This window comes from Notamacropus eugenii, chromosome 6, assembly GCF_028372415.1.
Source record: "Notamacropus eugenii isolate mMacEug1 chromosome 6, mMacEug1.pri_v2, whole genome shotgun sequence".
NCBI classification, from domain to species: Eukaryota; Metazoa; Chordata; class Mammalia; order Diprotodontia; family Macropodidae; genus Notamacropus; species Notamacropus eugenii.
Window position 1 is genome coordinate 46255265 of NC_092877.1, and position 19641 is coordinate 46274905.

The 19641-nt window shown below is 39.2% G+C and overlaps 1 protein-coding gene across 11 annotated transcripts in view; it reads right to left on the minus strand.

Annotated features, from left to right (window-relative positions):
* The window catches only part of PTPRA (protein tyrosine phosphatase receptor type A), a 201433-nt gene that overhangs the window by 125463 nt on the left and 56329 nt on the right, over window positions 1-19641 (minus strand). For all 11 annotated transcript variants that reach the window (XM_072619794.1, XM_072619787.1, XM_072619796.1 and 8 more), the window contains one exon: window positions 9867-9996. The gene's annotated coding sequence lies outside the window, so the exon portion shown is untranslated. The remainder of the gene's footprint in view (window positions 1-9866; window positions 9997-19641) is intronic.

Sequence of the window (19641 nt, forward strand, 5' to 3'; positions counted from 1 at the left end):
TTTCCCCTGTCCAATCCTTTCTATCCTCTACATGGCTACTAAAATAATCTTCTCATATCACAAGTCTGACCACACAGAAAAATCTTCAGCATTTCCCCAGAGCTTTTAGACTCCACAATTTGGTTCCTACCTATTTTTCCCATCAATATCCTATTCTACTCACAAGCTCTACACTGCTGCAAACTGGACTATTGGACTACTAGCTGTTCCTTGAATTCACCGCTACATCCCCTGCCTCCAGACATTTTCATGTGTCACCTCCCATGCCTAGTGTGCATACCCTATTCATCTCAGAATTGCTGTTTTCCTTCAAGGCTTGGTTCAGATGTTGTATTCCCCATGAAACCTCTTCCGATCTCTCAGCTATCAGTGTTCTTCCTCTTCTGAATCTTTCTACTATACTTATCTATCTGGTAGAAGGCAGGCAGGTACAATTTAGTTTTTGCCTTTGTACTCCCAGTATCTGGTAGTGTTGGGCACCTAAGGTAGGTAATTAATAAATATATTTAACCGAAATAAATTCATCTTTATTCTAACCTGCTAAGACCTTTTCAAATATTAACTCTGTCATACAAAAAGTAAGCTATCCTTCCCAGATTCATCTTATCTATACACCTAAAAGTATGCCATCAATGTCTTTATCCAAATCATTGATAAAAATTTAAAACAGCAAAGGGCGAAGGGACAGATCCTTGGGGAAATCCACTTGAGACTTCAAAGCTGATATCATGACATCTCTTATGACTATCTTTGGCACTGCACTGCTTACCTTATTTTGTATCAATTAGAGGTAGAATGCTTAATTTTAAGCAAAAGTTTTCTGAAGACATGGAAGAAAGGGAAGTCATACCACTAGGGAAAGTACCTTTAAGACTTTGGGCCCCATTAAAGCAAGAAATAGATATAATTTGTATTCTATATATCTGAATCCTATAGGTATTCAGCAAATATTTGACAATATTAGATAAGTTATTTAATATTTTAACTTAATTAGTAACTGGAGAGTAGCTACCACTGCTCATCCAGTCAAACAGATAATGATCTGCCTTATGCAGGTATCAATATGTCACTATGAAAGCATGGGGGAAAGGGAAGGTTCTGGAAAGAAAAGGAAGGAAAAAAGGTCGCTCAAGGTTATAAGGATAGAAGATATAACTTTGCCAAAGTGTAATCAGAACCCAGAATGGGACCACGGTGGGGGCTGGCTGCTAACCTTCAGCAAGAGGCCTATATGGTAGAAAAGGGGTACCAACTCCTTGACTAAGTCCCCAAGTCTTACTAGTTAAGTGGACAAACGATAAAAGTGGGTATATTGCCCTAGATGGCAAGACCTCCCCAAAAGGTTGCCACAGACAGCTTCACTAGAACAGATCATTGGACAAGAGAGGCTTCCTGGCAGACAAATATTATTCACCTACACACTTCACCCTAGTTAGACTCTTCAGGTCTAAGAGAATCCCTGGCTCCTATCGACATCATCCAAAAGCTGTTATACAACTTTTAGAAGACATGGAAAGCATGACTTCTAATTTTCTAATTTTTCTAATTTTCACACCTGTACCTATCCCTACCTCAGAAGTTTCTGACCAAGCAACCTCACAAATTCCAAGACAACTGGAAACTGCAGCTAATAGAGGTGGGGAAGGAAATGGAATGTGTCCAGTTAGGGAGGGTCCTTTGCAGCATCCTTCAGACTGTGCTGTGATGACAGATATATATTGTTCCCTGTACATATGGATTCAATCTATAGCCTTCATGCATTTATCATAAACAAACAGGATGTAGACAGTGGTAGCATCTGGTTTTTTAAAAAAGCAGAGAGCCCAACAGGAGTGACTATTGGAAGAAATGAAGGTAGTGAAACCTCAGGTTCCCAACTAATGTCAATTGAGACATTTTTGTATCTCCAGCACCTAGCTCAGTACTTGGTATATAAAAGATACTTACTAAGGGTTCAATGAATTGAATTGAACCAGGGATGGCAGGTACAAAACATACAGGGGTGAGAGATGACCCATGGGAGGAGAAAGGGGAAAAGCACTTATCAAGTACCTACTATGTGCTGTACTAAGCATTTTACAAATATTATCTCCCTTGATCTTCACAACAACCCTGAGAGATAGGTGCTATTATCACCATTTTATATAGTTGAGGCAGGCAGTGGTTAAATAACTTGCCCAGGATCACAAATCTAGGAAGCATCTGAGGTCAAATTCGAATTTGGGTCTTTCTGACTTCAGGCCCAGTGCTTTTTCAACTGTGCCATCTATCTACTGCCTCTTCTTAGGGTTTAAATCATAGCAAGTTAAGTAGTATAGTTTGGCTAAAACGAAGTATGTGAAGAGAAGTAATATGAAAGGCTGAAAATTAAGTGCAAACTAGGATGGGGAGTGTGCATTTTATTCTAGAAGCGAAAGGAAGTCATTGATGGTTCTTGAGCAGAAAATGACATAGTCATACATAGGCCTTAGGAAGAGTATTTTGGCAGCTTGCGTGAAAGATGAATTGAGAGGGAAGAGTCGGGAGGCAGGCAGATCAATTGGGAACCTACTGCAATAGCCCAGGTGAATAGTGATGAGGATAAGTAAGTTGAGCAAAGACAATGGATGCAAGAGATGTGGGAGTAGAACTGACTGGATTTGGAAATGAGGGGAAGAGGAGAGTCAAACATGACTCAGAAGATACAAACTGAGCAGAAAGAAAAGATGTGGAGACCTCAATAGAATCTGGGAAGTTTGGAGAAGGAGATGAGTTGTTTTAGACATGAGGAGTTTGGGAGTGCTGGCAAGGATATTCAGACAGAGATTTCTCAGACAGTCCACCTACACAATTCACCCTAGTTGGAGCTGAAGACAAAGACCAGAGCAGATGAAATTACTAAGGAAGGAAATAAGGAGAGAAAAGAAAAAGTTGCAGGCCAGAGTTCTTGCTTGGATAATATAGGAAGATGATGAGTTCTCTTCTGGGAACACTGATCCTCACATGTTGACAGACCATCTTGATGGAGGTATAGAGTAGACAAGTAGATATTTGACACATGAAGGAAAAAAATTAAACTGGGAACACAGATTTCTAACTCATCTGTGTAGAACTGATGATTGGCTTTGTGGAAATTGTAGCTCAATAGCCTAAATGCCTGATGTAGAAGGGACGGAAAGTCTTATTCATCAAATTCAATGCCATTTTCTTAGCTCTCAGCCTACTTGATCTCTCTTCAGCATTACATCCACAATCTTCTAGATAATCTCTCCTTCCTTGATTCCTGTGACACTGGTCTTTTCTCATTCTCCTAAGGGTCTGACATTTTTTCCCCATCCCTACTATTGGCTCAGCTCCCTACTCCTGCCCTCTTAGTAGTTCTGTCCACCAAGTTTTTCGCCTTCAACCTTCCTTAACTTTTATGCCTTAGTGATATCAGATCCTAATTTGACTTATATTACATCTATGTAAACAATTCCCATTCACCTACTCATTCACTCAAGAAACGTAAAATGCCTATGGCATATACAGTACTATGTAAGACAGTGAGAAATATATTAAGTCTAGGTAAGGCACCTACCTTGATTGAGCATACAGTCCAACAGGGGAGTAAAACATAAACTTAGATAACTACGAAATACAATTTTATATAATAACTGCATTACAGCATTGAAAATTATTTGTTATTTTTCTCTTAATCAATTAACAATCAATAATCAATCCCCTGTCCATCAATTGGGGAATGGCTGAATAAATTGTAGTATATGAATGTAATGGAATACTATTGTGCTATAAGAAATGATGAACAGGAAGACTTCAGAGAGGCCTGGAAAGACTCTTATGAACTGATGCTGAGTGAAAGCAGCAGAACCAGGAAAACTTTGTACATATCAACAACCACAGTGTGCGAGGAATTTTTCTGGTAGACTTAGTACTTCATTGCAATGCAAGGACTTAAAAAATTCCCAATGGACTCTTGAGGCAAAATGCCTTCCACATCCAGAGAAAGAATTATGGAATTTGACTGCAGAATGAAGATCATTTTTTTTGTATTATGTTTTGGTTTGTTTTATGATTTTTCCCATTCATTTTAATTCATCTATGCAACATGACTAAGGTGAAAATGTATTTAATAGGATTGTATGTGTAGAACCTATATAAAATTGTATGCTGTCTCAAGAAGGGAGTGGGGAAAGAGGAAGTGGGGAAGGAGGGGGAGGGAGGGGAAAAAATCTAAGATATATGGAAGTGACTGTAGAACACTGAAAACAAATAAAATAATTTAATTTAAAAAATAATAATAATCTATCCCCAAAGGGCTACTTAAATGTGTGCCTGAAATAAATATGACTTTGGGGAGGAGCCAAGATGGCGAAGTAAAAAGACGCACATACACATAGCTCCTAACCCACAACCCATAGAACATCTGTATAAAGTAACTCACGGCGAATTCTGGAGCAGTAGAGGCCACAGAACACTGGAGCGAAGGAGATTTCTGTTCCAGAGGGACCGGCAAACCTCTCCCAAAAGGTGCGTCATGCTGTGGACGCGGAGCCCAGCCCAGCCCTGCCCCGGCCCCGGCACCGAGAGGAGAAGATCCGAGCAGGCTTCAGGGACGGGATCTCCAGCGGCCGCGCGGGTCCCTCCACCCACAGGTGACGGGGGTCGGTGAGAGGATCTCTTTGGCGGGTCGAGAGGGGAGTGGGGTGCCCCCATAAGTCAGGCCCCCTCGGAAGGCAGAAGCTGAGGCAGCGGCAGACCAGGGCTCCTCAAGCAGGCAGGAACCTGGATCCATTGTTGAAGGTCTCTGCATAAACCCCCGAGGGAACTGAGCCTGAGAGGCGGCCCTGCCCTGACCTGAGCACCTGAACTTAATCTCACACTGAATAGCAGCCCTGCCCCTGCCGAAGCCCTGAGGGTGGGGAGCAGCACTTGAATCTCAGACCCCAAGCACTGGCTGGGAGGATCAGGAGGCGAGGTGGGTGTGAGGAGAATATTCAGAGGTCAAGTCACTGGCTGGGAAAATGCCCAGAAAAGGGAAAAGAAATAAGACTATAGAAGGTTACTTTCTTGGAGAACAGGCATTTCCTCCCTTCCTTTCTGATGTGGAAGAACAATGCTTACCATCAGGCAAAGACACAGAAATCAAGGCTTCTGTATCCCAGCCCACTCAATGGGCTCAGGCCATGGAAGAGCTCAAAAAGAATTTTGAAAATCAAGTTAGAGAGGTGGAGGAAAAGCTGGGAAGAGAAATGAGAGACATGCAGTCAAAGCATGAACAGCAGGTCAGCACCCTGCTAAAGGGGACCCAAAAAAATGCTGAAGAAAATAACACCCTGAAAAATAGGCTAACTCAATTGGCAAAAGAGGTTCAAAAAGCCAATGAGGAGAAGAATGCTTTCAAAAGCAGAATTAGCCAAATGGAAAAGGAGATTCAAAAGCTCACTGAAGAAAATAGTTCTTTCAAAATTAGAATGGAACAGATGGAGGCTAATGACTTTATGAGAAACCAAGAAATCACAAAACAAAACCAAAAGAATGAAAAAATGGAAGATAATGTGAAATATCTCATTGGAAAAACAACTGACCTGGAAAATAGATCCAGGAGAGACAATTTAAAAATTATGGGACTACCTGAAAGCCAGGATCAAAAAAAGAGCCTAGACATCATCTTTCATGAAATTATCAAGGAAAACTACCCTGAGATTCTAGAACCAGAGGGCAAAATAAATATTCAAGGAATCCACAGAACACCGCCTGAAAGAGATCCAAAAAGAGAAACTCCCAGGAACATTGTGGCCAAATTCCAGAGTTCCCAGGTCAAGGAGAAAATATTGCAAGCAGCTAGAAAGAAACAATTCAAGTATTATGGAAATACAATCAGGATAACACAAGATCTAGCAGCTTCTACATTAAGGGATTGAAGGGCATGGAATAGGATATTCCAGAAGTCAAAGGAACTAGGACTAAAACCAAGAATCACCTACCCAGCAAAACTGAGTATAATACTTCAGGGGAAAAATTGGTCTTTCAATGAAATAGAGGACTTTCAAGCATTCTTGATGAAAAGACCAGAGCTGAAAAGAAAATTTGACTTTCAAACACAAGAATGAAGAGAAGCATGAAAAGGTAAACAGCAAAGAGAAGTCATAAGGGACTTACTAAAGTTGAACTGTTTACATTCCTACATGGAAAGACAATATTTGTAACTCTTGAAACTTTTCAGTATCTGGGTACTGGGTAGGATTACACACACACACATGCACACACGCACACACACATAGAGACAGAGTGTACAGAGTGAATTGAAGAGGATGGGATCGTATCTTTAAAAAATGAAATCAAGCAGTGAAAGACAAATATATTGGGAGGAGAAAGGGAGAAATGGAATGGGGCAAATTATCTCTCATAAAAGAGGCAAGCAAAAGACTTATTAGTGGAGGGATAAAGAGGGGAGGTGAGAGAAAAACATGAAGTTTACTCTCATCACATTCCACTAAAGGAAAGAATAAAATGCACACTCATTTTGGTATGAAAACCTATCTTACAATACAGGAAAGTGGGGGATAAGGGGATAAGCAGGGTGGGGGGGATGATGGAAGGGAGGGCATGGGGAGGAGGGAGCAATTTGAGGTCGACACTCATGGGGAGGGACAGGATCAAAAGAGAATAGAAGTAATGGGGGACAGGATAGGATGGAGGGAAATATAGTTAGTCTTATACAACACAACTATTATGGAAGTCATTTGCAAAACTACACAGATTTGGCCTATATTGAATTGCTTGCCTTCCAAAGGGAAGGGGTGGGGAGGGAGGGAGGTAAAGAAGTTGGAACTCAAAGTGTTAGGAACAACTGTCGAGTAATGTTCTTGCCACTAGGAAATAAGAAATACAGGCAAAGGGGTACAGAAAGTTATCTGGCCCTACAGGACAAAAGAGAAGATGGAGACAAGGGCAGAGAGGGATGATAGAAGAGAGGGCAGATTGGTCATAGGGGCAATTAGAATGCTTGGTGTTTGGGGGGGGGGATAAAAGGGGAGAAAATTTGTAACCCAAAATTTTGTTAAAATGAATGTCAAATAAATAAATAAACAAAAAATAAAATAAAATTTAAAAAAAATTTAAAAAAAAAAGAAAGAAATATGACTTTGTAAAAAGTGTATGGAAGGAGAGAACAATCAAGTCATGCTTCTTCCTACTTTGTAAAAGTTCACCCTCTCTGATGGGGACAAAAACCAAAGTATCAGAAAGGAACTATTTACAAAATAAACAATGACAATACCAAATTTTGATCTGGCCCCAAAGATAAACACCTAACAATCATATTGTTAGTTTGACATATGGTATTCCAACAGTTGTAGTATTTTTCCTCCTTGGTAACAGATGTACTAGGAGAGCAGTCAGTGATAGGCAATAAAGGTTTTTTTCATTTCTACCATCCACAGTTCATGGTTCACAAAACCAATAGCAGCTTCATTTTCAAACATGAAAGACAATGCTTTATTATCTGCACATAACTGAAGGCTTTTCATTCATAGAGAAAACAGACACATGCAGAAAGAAGAAAAACAAAGCCACTTTCTTAAAGAGTCATGGTCAGAAACCAACCACTGTGATGCACTAAGTTATTTATTCTTCTAATACAAATTGCATCAAATTTTAAAGTATGTTTGACAAAGGAAGATGAAATTCATACCAAACTGAAGTGAATCTCAAGTAGGAAAGTCACAGCAACAACTAAATAATAGTAGGTACCATGTGCTTGCAGAAGATTTGATAAGTGTGAAGTAGCTCAGAAGGCCATAGCCTACAATCCCTAGTGTGGCAAACATATACCACTTATCCTTGGCTCTTACAGTTCCCTCCTGTATACATCATATACTTCATGACAAATTCCTACAACCACATATATACCTGAAAAGCCATGCATAAGAGACAAGTCATAAGGGCCCTACTAGTATTTTCTACCTAGCCCAACCTGAAGGTATAAAAACTTCTCACTAAGGGGTGCTATAGGCTGGTTCTGCAATGGAACAAAGATCTGCAACTGTAAAAAGGGGATAATAATAACATCTACTTCACAGGGCTGTTGTAAGGATCAAAGAAGATAATATCTGTAAAGTGCCTAGCACAGCATCTGGTACACAGTAGGTGGTTAATGAAAGCTCTTTTTCCTTCCTTCAAACCTCCACGCAAAATTTCTATCAGTGTTTCCCATAGCATACCTCAAAAGTTAAAAAATTTGAGTCATGTTAAATTTGGTTACAATTTCTGGGTTAGGTGAAAATGTACGACAGGTATGCTATTTTCCACCTGACCTTAACTATGTATTCCTCAATGAAAGCGTAACCTTTTAAGTCTCTTATGTAAATCACTTCTGACATGTTAGAATTAGAACCTAAGCCTTGGTTGGTTGGTCCATCAGACAGACACATAACATTTTTAAAAATATCATCCTAAGATAACTGGTTACAAAATACAGACGAACCACTGCAAACTCACTTAAGAGTAATAAGAATTTTTATTATGGTTGGCAAGTATTTACCTGGGGCAGTTAGGTGGCACAGTGGATAGAATACCAGGTCTGGAGTTAGACCTCTGAGTTTAAAGCGGGCCTATGTGTGTGACCCTGTTTGCCTTGGTTTCCTCATCTGTAAAATGAGAGAAAATGGCAAGCCATTGCAGCATCTTTGCCAAGAAAACTCCAAATGGGATCACAGAGAGTTAGAATGAATGAAATGACTGAACTACAGCAACAAAGTATTTATTTAGAATGGAATGGTGCTTCCTGAGCGATTAAGGAAAGCTTCTTAAAGAAGTTATGTTTTAGACTAAAAATATTGGTTGGTAAAAATCAACAACAGATGGTCAGTTAGAAGAGGCCTCAAATTATCTAGTCCAATTATCTCGTTTTTATAGATCAAGATGATGAAGTCTAAAGATAAGCATAGCAAGTTAGTAGTGAAGCCAGCCCTCTTTTTATTCCTCTACCTTTAAAAATAGGCATACTATGATACATGATTGTAATAGAATATTACTATGCTATAATGATGGCTGTGACGAATTCAGAAGCCTAGAAAGATCTATATGAACTGATGCAAAATGAAGTGAAAAAAATAAACACAATTGCTAGAATATAAATAGAACAATCACATACAAAAAATCAAAAGTAAACTGAAAAAATAATAAAGATCAAGCATGATTCAAATGAAGAAATATGAAAGGACATCCCCAACCCACCTGTTCGTGGAAGTTAGAGGTCCACAGATGTTACAGATTGCACATGTTTTTAGACTTATTCAATATACTGATCTTGTTGTGTTGACTTTTTTCTTTCTTTTAAAAATGCTATTTGTTATATGAGATGACTCTCTGGGAGGGCAGATAGATACTAGGGAAAACTATGATAATGTAAAAAAATAGAAGACATCTATGAAAACTTATTTTTTAAAAAATAGGCACACTAATACTTGCCTTGTACATGAAATAACCTGCAGAGTACTGTACAAATTTAAAATGACATAGGAAACCAATAGTCCTGCTCTACTCTGTTCTGCTTTGACTACATTTGGAGTATTCTATTTATTTTAGTTCTAGTCGCCACATTTTAAGAACAGCATGGATAACAACATCTAGAGAAGGGCAACCAGGCTGGTGAAGGGCTGAGAATGCTTACTGAGGTTAGAAAAGAGAATATTTAGGGGAGGCATGGCAGTTGTTGTCAAGTATATGCGGAGCTTCATGTGGAAAAGAGATCAGACCTGTTCTACTTGGCTCTTGGGGGAAGAACTATGAGCAAAGAGGTGAGGGTTAGAGAGGGATATTTAGAATTCACATAGTGAAGAGCTTCCCAACAAATGACCCACCCCAAAAGTAGAAGGGGCTACCTGGGAAGGCAGCAGGTTCTCTCTCAATGGACTTCTTCAAGCAAAATCTGGATAATTACTTTTCAGGTCTCCAGTAGGAGTTGGCCTAGATATCCTCTGATGTCTCTTCAAATTCTGAAATTCTGGTATTCTGTGAAAGGAAAAATCCAAACAAAAAATGAGAAACTATGAGTACTTTACAGACTAAAGGAAATTGAGATCATGATAACAATAGTTCACATTTCACAAACTCTGGGAGTAGGTTTAATTTTAAAAGGCATCATCAATAAGCTCCTCTCCCTCTTCTACACACATACACCCCATTACACAAGCGGCAGAAATAAATCTCTCTTTCTCTGTCTCCTCTCCTTCACCCTACCCAAAAGAAAGCAAAGCAACAACTTTAAAGATCCACCCAAGACCAACTTCCTCTAAAAACCACCTTGAGAATAATAGCCCAATGGAAAACATCACCAAATGAAGCACAAGATCAATAAGCAAATGATGAATACGATGAGCAAATAAAAACTTTAATAGAGTTTATCTCCACCAAAGGAGGGAAAAAAAGGACGCACCAACAAAGGATGATTCTATAGTTCTGAGTCTGAGTCCAAACTGGTGCTAATCCTCCTCTCTGCTGCCCCATCTAGAACTGAAGGTCTCTTTCCTGGATCCTATTCCAGGTAAGGCCAGGGTCTGCCCTGTGCTTATCATTCTAGTCCTAAACTGGGGAGGGAATCTCAGAGACCACAGTAATCTAAGCTAGACTGCCCCATTCAAGAGTAAAAGGCTCAGGGAGTGGAGAGTGTAATACCTACCTCAGGACCCTCTCCAGGACTAGAAGAACAGGCATTCAGCATCCTAATCCAAGATTGTGGCAGGGCCTAAACTCTCTCCAGATCTAGGTCTGTGATGAAGGGGGCAGGGACCACGGATCCTTCACCAACTACCCCTAAGTTCTAGTACTCTAAGAAATAGTATGGATTAAAAGAACCCCAAAATAAAGTCTGCAATAATTACAATGAGAACCACAGAAAAACAAAGAACAGATTGGCCAAATAGACTCTAAGAATAAATAGAATGATCTTCCTACCATGATGGTTACCTGAAAAGGAGGGAAGCTGCCTAGATCCCCCACATCTACTCCAGGGAAAACTCAGAAGTTCATACCAAACTGAATAATGATCAAATCCAATGAGAAACTATAATGAGTATCATCATCTACTCCAGAATTACACAAAAAGCCAGGAAGAAGCACACAGAAAAGGGGGGGGGGGGGGAAGAATCAGGTTTTTCCACAAAGACTATACAGATTGAATATACAGAATATACAGAAGAAATAAAACAAGATAAAAAATTACAATGAGAATAAGTAGCTTAGAAAAGAAATGATATACCTGAACACTAGAACATGCAATCAGAAATCAGTTAGGCAGCAATATTAGTACACAAGGCAACAAATTAATATTAGAATGCAAAAGATTAAAAAATGGAAGAAAATATAAGGTATCTGATATAAAAAACTGACCTGGAAAACTGGGCAAGGAGAGATAATCTAAGAATACTCAGTAGATTCCATGAAAAACCAAGATCCAAAAAAAAAAAAGGCCTGAATGCTGTATTTCAAAAAATCATAAATGACAAATACTCGTCTACATTAGAATCAAAGAGCATTTTCTTTTCCCATTTGAAATACTTTGTGACTGTTAAGTACTAGATCAAAAAAGACTTTTCCTTCCCAAGTAACAATACTGGTTTCCCAAAGTTATGTGTTTGCTTGGATGTGCAATGATGTACATACAGATGTACAACAATGATCATATAATCACAATGGGCAATGAATAGTGCTGTCAATCATAATGAGGACTGCATTTCACATCACTTCTTTCCTTTAAAAATGTATTATTGAAGCTTTGTGTTTTTTAATTGCTATTACTTCCCAGTAACTTTCTCCTCATAGAATTAACCTCTGTAACAAAGGAAAACATAAACAACCAAGTCCTGGGCCAGTCAATTCACTTTCTGAGTCTAAAAGCCTAGATCTAAGTATCAAATGCTTCTTTTGAAAAACATCCTATTTAGAATCCCACTACATAAAACGGAGTCTGTTTTAAAGAGACAGTACTACATCTAAACCATCAAATCATTCCAGAATATAGTAAAAGCACTGGACTAGGAGTCAGGGAGCCTGCTTTTGAATCCCAGCTCTGCTACTATTCGGTGATAAGACTTTGGATGTCATGTTACCTCTCTGAGCCTCAGTACCTCAACAGTAAATGAGATTGCTCCCAGATCCAACAATCTGTAGTCTAGAGCTTAGTTCTAATAAACTAACCTTCCATACTCTGTCAATTAAGCCCCTCTATAAGAACCCTTGGACAGACTGCCAACATCCTGTTCCCTTACGCTACCTGGAAGCATCTTTTTCATCTGGCACTACTCTTGTTTCTTTCCTTTTTTGACAGGGTTTCTTTGCTGGAACATCACCTTATTACTTTCCACATCAGCTGGCTTCCTCTTTCACTTATTCCTTCATCATCATACTCTGAGTCTAAGCACTGGATTAGAAATTTGGAGCAAACTTGCAATTTCCAATCCCTGTTTAAAGGACTTTACAATTGAATTGGGAAGAAAATGAGTATACATGGAGCAGGAACACAACAAAGTCAAGCACTCAAAACACCCAATTATTTATTACTGAGGAGGCCAAAGCACTACAGAGCTATAAGCATAGGAATGGTTGCTCGGCTGAGTCAACAATGGCTTCCTTGACATCATTTTGAACTGGGTTTTGAAAGCCATGATGAACAAATTATTTTCAAGTTCTACCTCATCATTTCTATGGATTGTGTGTGCCATTCTAAGTTGGCAACTGTATTAATCCACTCTGCAAGTATTTAAAAAGAACATACAATTAGAATTTCTCAGTCAAGCTATGACTTTCTAATATTAAGTATAGACAATCTTATAAAAACTCTAGCAGGCTATGGATAAATTATAAAGTCAAATACATTTTTTCATAGCTCAGAAGTGACTTACTGTCACTCTGGTCTTTCTGGTTTCAATCAAGGAGTTTCCTCTCAAACCAGTTCTGCTTAGCTAGTTAAAGTGTTTTGGCAAACCATGTGAACACAGGTCACTTATTAGACTTTACTTGTGGGAAAAAAACCCACTGATTTCTTTAAAATAGTAAGCTTATTCTTATAAAGAATACTTCCTATTGCTCAAAGACATCAAATCAACAGCACTAAGTGACTAAGAGAGGAAACATGCCAAGGGCCTTTATTTTCACTGGTTGTGTTTTGAGGGATATATTCTTATTTTGTTTTCTGTTTTACTTGAACTACAAAGAGTCCTTAGGCCTCCAATCAAGGCACCACATGTATATACAACTTTCATATCAAGTCAGTCCTAAGAAGTCAAACTATTACTTTACCAAAAAGCAATCTCTGATTCAACTCTTAAAGAAACTTGCAGAAATTAAAAAGAAGTTGTAATTAAATATGTCACATTATAAGCACTAATTGAAAATTACTATTAATCCTATTTCATATCACATTCTGATTCAAGGTCAGACACAGCTACTGTTGATTTGGAAGGGAAACGTGTCTGGGTGTTTAAAAATGGTCAGTTACAAATGGGAAATATTTGGACTGCAGTTTGAACATCAAAATTCCCTCTTTTAAAAAACAGCATTTTCAGGAAGGTTTAATTCTCCACTTGCTGCTTCAGCAACAATTCAAGAAGAATTCTAAATGTGTAATTCAATGTAATTCCAAAAGTATCTCTTAAGGGCAAAAAAAAGTTAAAATTGTACAAGGTTAAACTAAGTTGGATTCAAAATTTAGATGTGTGATTGAATAACCAATCTAACAAGGCAAGTTCTACATACAATTTACAAAAGGGTGACCTTTCTGAGGAAAACAGACCAAGATAATGAACCCAAAATATAGACTGTAAACTCCTGAAGGGCAAAGATGCAATCTTTCCCCCTCCCCCAATTCCTGGAATGCCCTGGCCCTCAGTAAATACCTGTTGAATGAAACTAGATTTAAATGGAACCACCAAGTTGTTCCTTAGGTAGAACAACCTCTCAAATAGAATCATGGGATCTAAAATCTAATGGAATTCTAGAGATCATCTTGTCTACTTCCCTAACTTTACAGATGAGAAACGAAGATCTAGTAAGGTATAGCTTCATTTATTAGTCTATTCTTTTTATTCATTACTCTCACACATTTTATTAGGGGTTATTCCCCCCAACTCACATTCACACTAAAGGGTTGTGCCCCAGAAAGAAGTTAATACTCTTGATTTCTAGAAACTCCATGAGTTCATAGTTCTAAAACAATGGCTTATGAGCACCCACCAATGAGCTTACTTTTCAGCACCAGTCACAGCCCGAAACAAAAGCATTTACCCAAATGGCATAGTAAAAACAATAGCTCTAAAACCTGAGGGGTGTATTTTTCCATAAATACACATGGCGTCAGTGGGAAGAGTAGGACATAACAAGCCTATTTTGGAAGTAAGGCATACCATAAAAAACATATGGGACAAGAGCAACTAACACTACCAGTAACATAGGGTCTTTTTCTGGTCCAAGTATCCTCACTCTGCTACCCCCCCCCCCCCAGGTGCTCTCATAAGGCCAAGTTGATCCACTGAGTTCCCTTGAGTGTGCTCTTCCCAGAAGCTCGATTCACAGTTACCAGGGCTAATCCTCCAGTTCTTCCGAAGCTAACACTCATCTCTGTTGCCAGGGGATACACTCCTTGTTACTGCCTCTGCTCACTCTTCCTTCTTAACTGCTTTCTGCTGGATGTGGTATCTCCTACTGAAGAGTAGTAACTCCACTGAAAGAAATGGCTTGGGAGGGGCGGGGAGGAAGGAACCCCACTGCTCTCTGGTAGAAGTACAGAGATCAACCTCTACAAATTTGATTCTTGTCTACCTCCCAAACAATGACAAGCTGGCCCTTTAACTCTATCAGGGAAATTTTCACACTTCCTAAAATGATTGTTTCAACTCAATTTAACACAAGGCTTATCTTTGCCCCTCCTGTGATTTCACTAGGAGTACTGGGGGTGGGGTGGGGAAGACTTCTTCCCCCATAAAAAAAGTCAGTTATGTCCTGTGGTAATCAGAAACACCAAACCACATTTGGAGAAATGGAATTTAATTTAGTCACCCAGAAGGCTGTGTACTATTTGAATTATTTCACAGACCACATTATGATTTGGTTTTATCTTTTTTTTAAACCAGGATCTGTGATTTTATCACTGTGGACAAGTCATGAAGACTCCCATCACCAATACTGATTAGGAACTCCTGTGCAACTTAGTGTCATAGAGAGTTGTCCATGACGTTAAAAGGTTGAATGGTTTGCCAAAGGTCACATAGCTAGTGTGTGTCAGAGAACTGGAAACCATAGCTTCCTGACTCCAAAGTCAGCACCTTTGTCCACTATGCTTCTCTTGACCCAGACTCTTCCCACATCTGTCTGTTCACAATAACAACTAATGAAAACAGTCCCCATTTCTGTAACACTCAGAGGTCTGCAAATACTGGCCTTAACAAAAACTCAAGGATTAGGTATCAAAAGTATTATTTGTTATCCCATTATACTGAGAAAGAAACTGAGACTCAATAAGTGACTTGACCATGGTAACATAGCATTGAAGCTGGGATTCCAAGCCAAATCTGTTTCCAAGTCCAATGCTCTTTACACTATCCTTGGCAGCCTCTTTGCCTAATGAAACCCTATTCCTAAACTTGCAGCCAAGACAACAGCCTAGGCAGTGTCCAACAGCCCAACTGCCATATACCTATAGCAGCAAAAACCTAAAAATCATGCCACAACAACAATATAACAATTTTAAAAACTTTTTAAAAAATCTAATGAAAAATATCCACCCCAGAACTGAATAAAATACATCCAGAAGCCCACAAGGAAATGAAAGAAGAATACCAGTCAAGCCAGGACCAGCTTAGGCAAATAAGTAGAAGTAGAAATAGTGGAGAGATAATGTAGCCTGCAAGTCACTACCTCTGGAGGCACTAAAGCCAAGGTCTACTCTGAGAAAGCGCCAGAGTAGTCAGGAACCCACTGTTGTTGTTGAGTTGATTCGATCATGGACAACTCTCCCTGACCCCATCTGGGGTTTTCTTGGCAGATACTGGAGTGGTTTGCCATTTCCTTCTCCAGCTCACTTTACAGATAAGGAAACTGAGGAAAACATGATTAAGTGATTTGCCCAGGTCACACAGCTAGTAAGCCTTTAAAGCTAAGTTTGAACTCAAGTGCTCCTGACTCCAGGACCGAGATACACTATCTGCTCCAGAAACCCGTAACGTTTTAAGGGATACAATAACCAGTCAGGGCACAATTGAGCTCATTGGGAAACTACGGTCTCAAACATCCTAAGGTGACTACCACTGTGAAATAAAATTCCATAGGGGCCTTTGAAGGTCAAGCACTCTGAACCTCAGAGCTCCAGGGAAGCCTAACCACAGGAAGTAGAAGTCAGTGTAGGAACCCAGGCCAAAAACAGACAAAGCCAACCATTTCACTCAAAAGTATTGCAGGAGGTAGAGCTTGATTCTGGATATCAAGCCCCAAATCAGAAACTAAGGCTAGAGGAGTGAATAAACAGTAGATATAGCCCACCATAAAGAATTATAATAGATCCAAAGACACCTCAAAATTCAACCCAAAAAGAAAGTAAATCCTTGGCAACTCCCAGATCTATTTATCCAGTCCAGTTTCCCTCCTGAATTCCAATCTTGTATCACCAGCTGCTTAATATATCTCAAACTCATTATGTTGAAAACTGAACTCAATATCTTTCTTTCAAAACCCTTCCTTCTTTCCAAAGTATCTATAACTGTTGAGGGCATCACCATCACTTCCAATTGCCTAGATCTGCCACTTTGGAGTTATTCACAATTCTTCCCTCTCCCACATTTTTCACATATAATTGATTACAAGTTTTTCCTCAACTTTTCCTCTACTTTATATCTCATGATTCTATTCATTTTACTCTGCCACAGTTCACACAGGCCATCTGTGAATTTTTCATATTTATAATTTCTTACATGACAATAATATTCCATTCTATTCATATACCACAACTTGTTCATCTAGGCACCCCACCCCCTGTTCCCACTTCTTTACTACCACCAAAAATATATATATATATACATGTATGTATTATAAATGCTCTTGTATATATGGGTCTTTTCCCTCTAACTTTGATTGCTTTGGGGCATATTCCTAGAAGTAATATTGCACAGTTTAGTGACTTTACAGTATACAGTAGATAGTGGCTAACTTTATTACAGGTAGCTGCTAGGTGGCATATGAGATAATGTATTGGATCTGGAATCAGGAAGACCGGGGTTCAAATCTGGCCTCCGATTCTTACTAGATCAGCCTCAGTTTCTCTATCTGTAAAATGAAAATAACATTATCACTTACCTCACATGTTTGTTGTGAGGATCAAATGAGATAACATATATAAAGTTCTTTGCAAACCTTAAAACAGCATATAAATGGTAGGATGTACTGGCTATGACGATGACAACTAGTCTTTACCATCTCAACCCAATCCCAGTCCATTCATAAAGAAGGTAGTGAAGAATAACAAATAAGTAGAGTGGCTAACCCTGCCTTATTCAAGACCTGTCTAATATTCAGCACTGACTTTTCCTGTCCCTTCCTTTCAATTCATTCAAGGGATTGTAGATAACATCAGCAGATGCATATTCACATCAGATTTCTAATCTGAATCTTGGGATTAAATTTAGTCTACAAACTTCCCCACAAAGGATAGCTCCCCAGGCCTAAGACTAGCAAATTCCTACCTCCTGTGCTTTATCCCTATGATTCAGCATTGCAGTCTGCTTAAGTAAAAATCTTTTTCCCATGATACCTAACCTCTCAATATAACTGAATTCCCTTCCTGTCCCCTCTCCCTACACTACTCTACCCTCTGAATGCAACTCCTGCACCTACCCACCTACCATTTAAACTCCCCTTCATCCTAGATCTCTTCTGGGTATTCACAAAAATCTTTTGCCCAAAAACACCATGTTCCCCTACCATCCTTTCTAGCAACCCTGCTGACTGCTTCCTTTTTCAGGACCCACAATATACTGGACAAGGAGAAATTAGTATACTCTTTCCTCTCCCACTCTCTCTACATCATTTAGATTGAGGTAAGGAGTAGAAAGAGGCACAGCCTAGGCTATACTATGTCAGGCAAGTCAACCTGTGTCCAGAATGACATCATTTTAGCTTAAGATTATTGTGTTCTGTAGTCTAATTAAGTCTATGTTTGGTTGGATTTTTTTTCTGCATTTTTCCCCTAAAAGAATATAAATGCCATGATAACAGGGACTATGTCACCTTTCTCATATTCCTTGCCATCTAACACAATACCCTGCATATGTTAGGTACTTAATAAGAGTTTATTGAATTCAAAAGCCTACTCTCTATATAGTGTTCCCAAATGGGCTAATAAACTCCATCCCAATCCTTACACAGCTATTACTCAGCATTCCCTAAATGATTAACATATGTACCCACACTCAGCTCTAGATTATTGGTAGAGGAGAAGAGACGTAATGGATAATCCCAACTAAAAACAATTTACAATGGATCTAGAAATGTATTCTATGCCCTTGGAATAACACCAAAGTAGCACAACAGAAAGGAGCTAAAAGAATGGGATTCTAGCCCCTGTTCTGCTACTGACCAGCTCTAAGTCATTTCCTGTCTGGACTTCAGGATCCTCCTGACACAAAGAGGGAATTTGCTTAGATGATCTGAGGTTTTTCTCAATCTTAAAATTATATGATTCTATACTAGTTAACGAAAGGATTGTGCAATTCAGATGTCAATTTACATACAGAACAAGTTTTTTTTTTCTTCCACAAATCCCTTACACCCACAGACCATATGGAGAAAGTCATTTTCCAAAATTTTCCACAGATGAGCTTCTGCAGCTGCTTGAGATTATAAAGCCTCCACTAAGATCTCTAAATCGATGAAGGACCTATTTTGAAGTCTCCCTAAGGCTTTATCCAAACCAAAATTGAAAATGTACTAATATGAACCTTGGTCACACCCATTAACTCTTGTGAGATATACCTATTCCTAGGAAAAAATAAGATGTTTCCTAAAGTTTAAAATAACTCTTAAATGTTCTATATATCTAAACGGAGCTACAGTGAAACACAAGATGTTTCAGAATGTATTCAATACAAACGTCCTTTTCTTTCTCTCTTCTCTTCCTTAACTTCCCTTCCTGGAAATACACTAATCCAGGGATGGGGAACCTGTAGCCTTGAGGCCACATGTGGCCTTCTAGGTCCAAGTGCAGTCTCTGACTGAGTCCAAGTTATACAGAACAATTCCTTTTATTAAGGCGATTTATTCTGAGATGTTTAGATCCAGTCAAAGGGCTACACTTGAGGACCTAGAGGGCCATATGTGGCCTCCAGGCTGCAGGTTCCCCACCTGTGTACTAACCAATTAGTCAGTCAACTTATCTAGACTGCTCTACCCAAAAACCTCTTCAGCCTGGAATATCAGTTTGGCCCTGAGAACTTATAAACTCATAAGGTGAAAGCACCCTCTGCCCCAGAGCACCTCACAGATTGAATGTTGGAGGGCTCCTCCCAGAACCTCCATTTAATGATGTCACCCAGTTCAATCATCTCTTTATTTCCCACCAATCCACACTTCTCTGACCTTCTCCATTATTCCCCCATCCATCTTCCTCCTCCACTT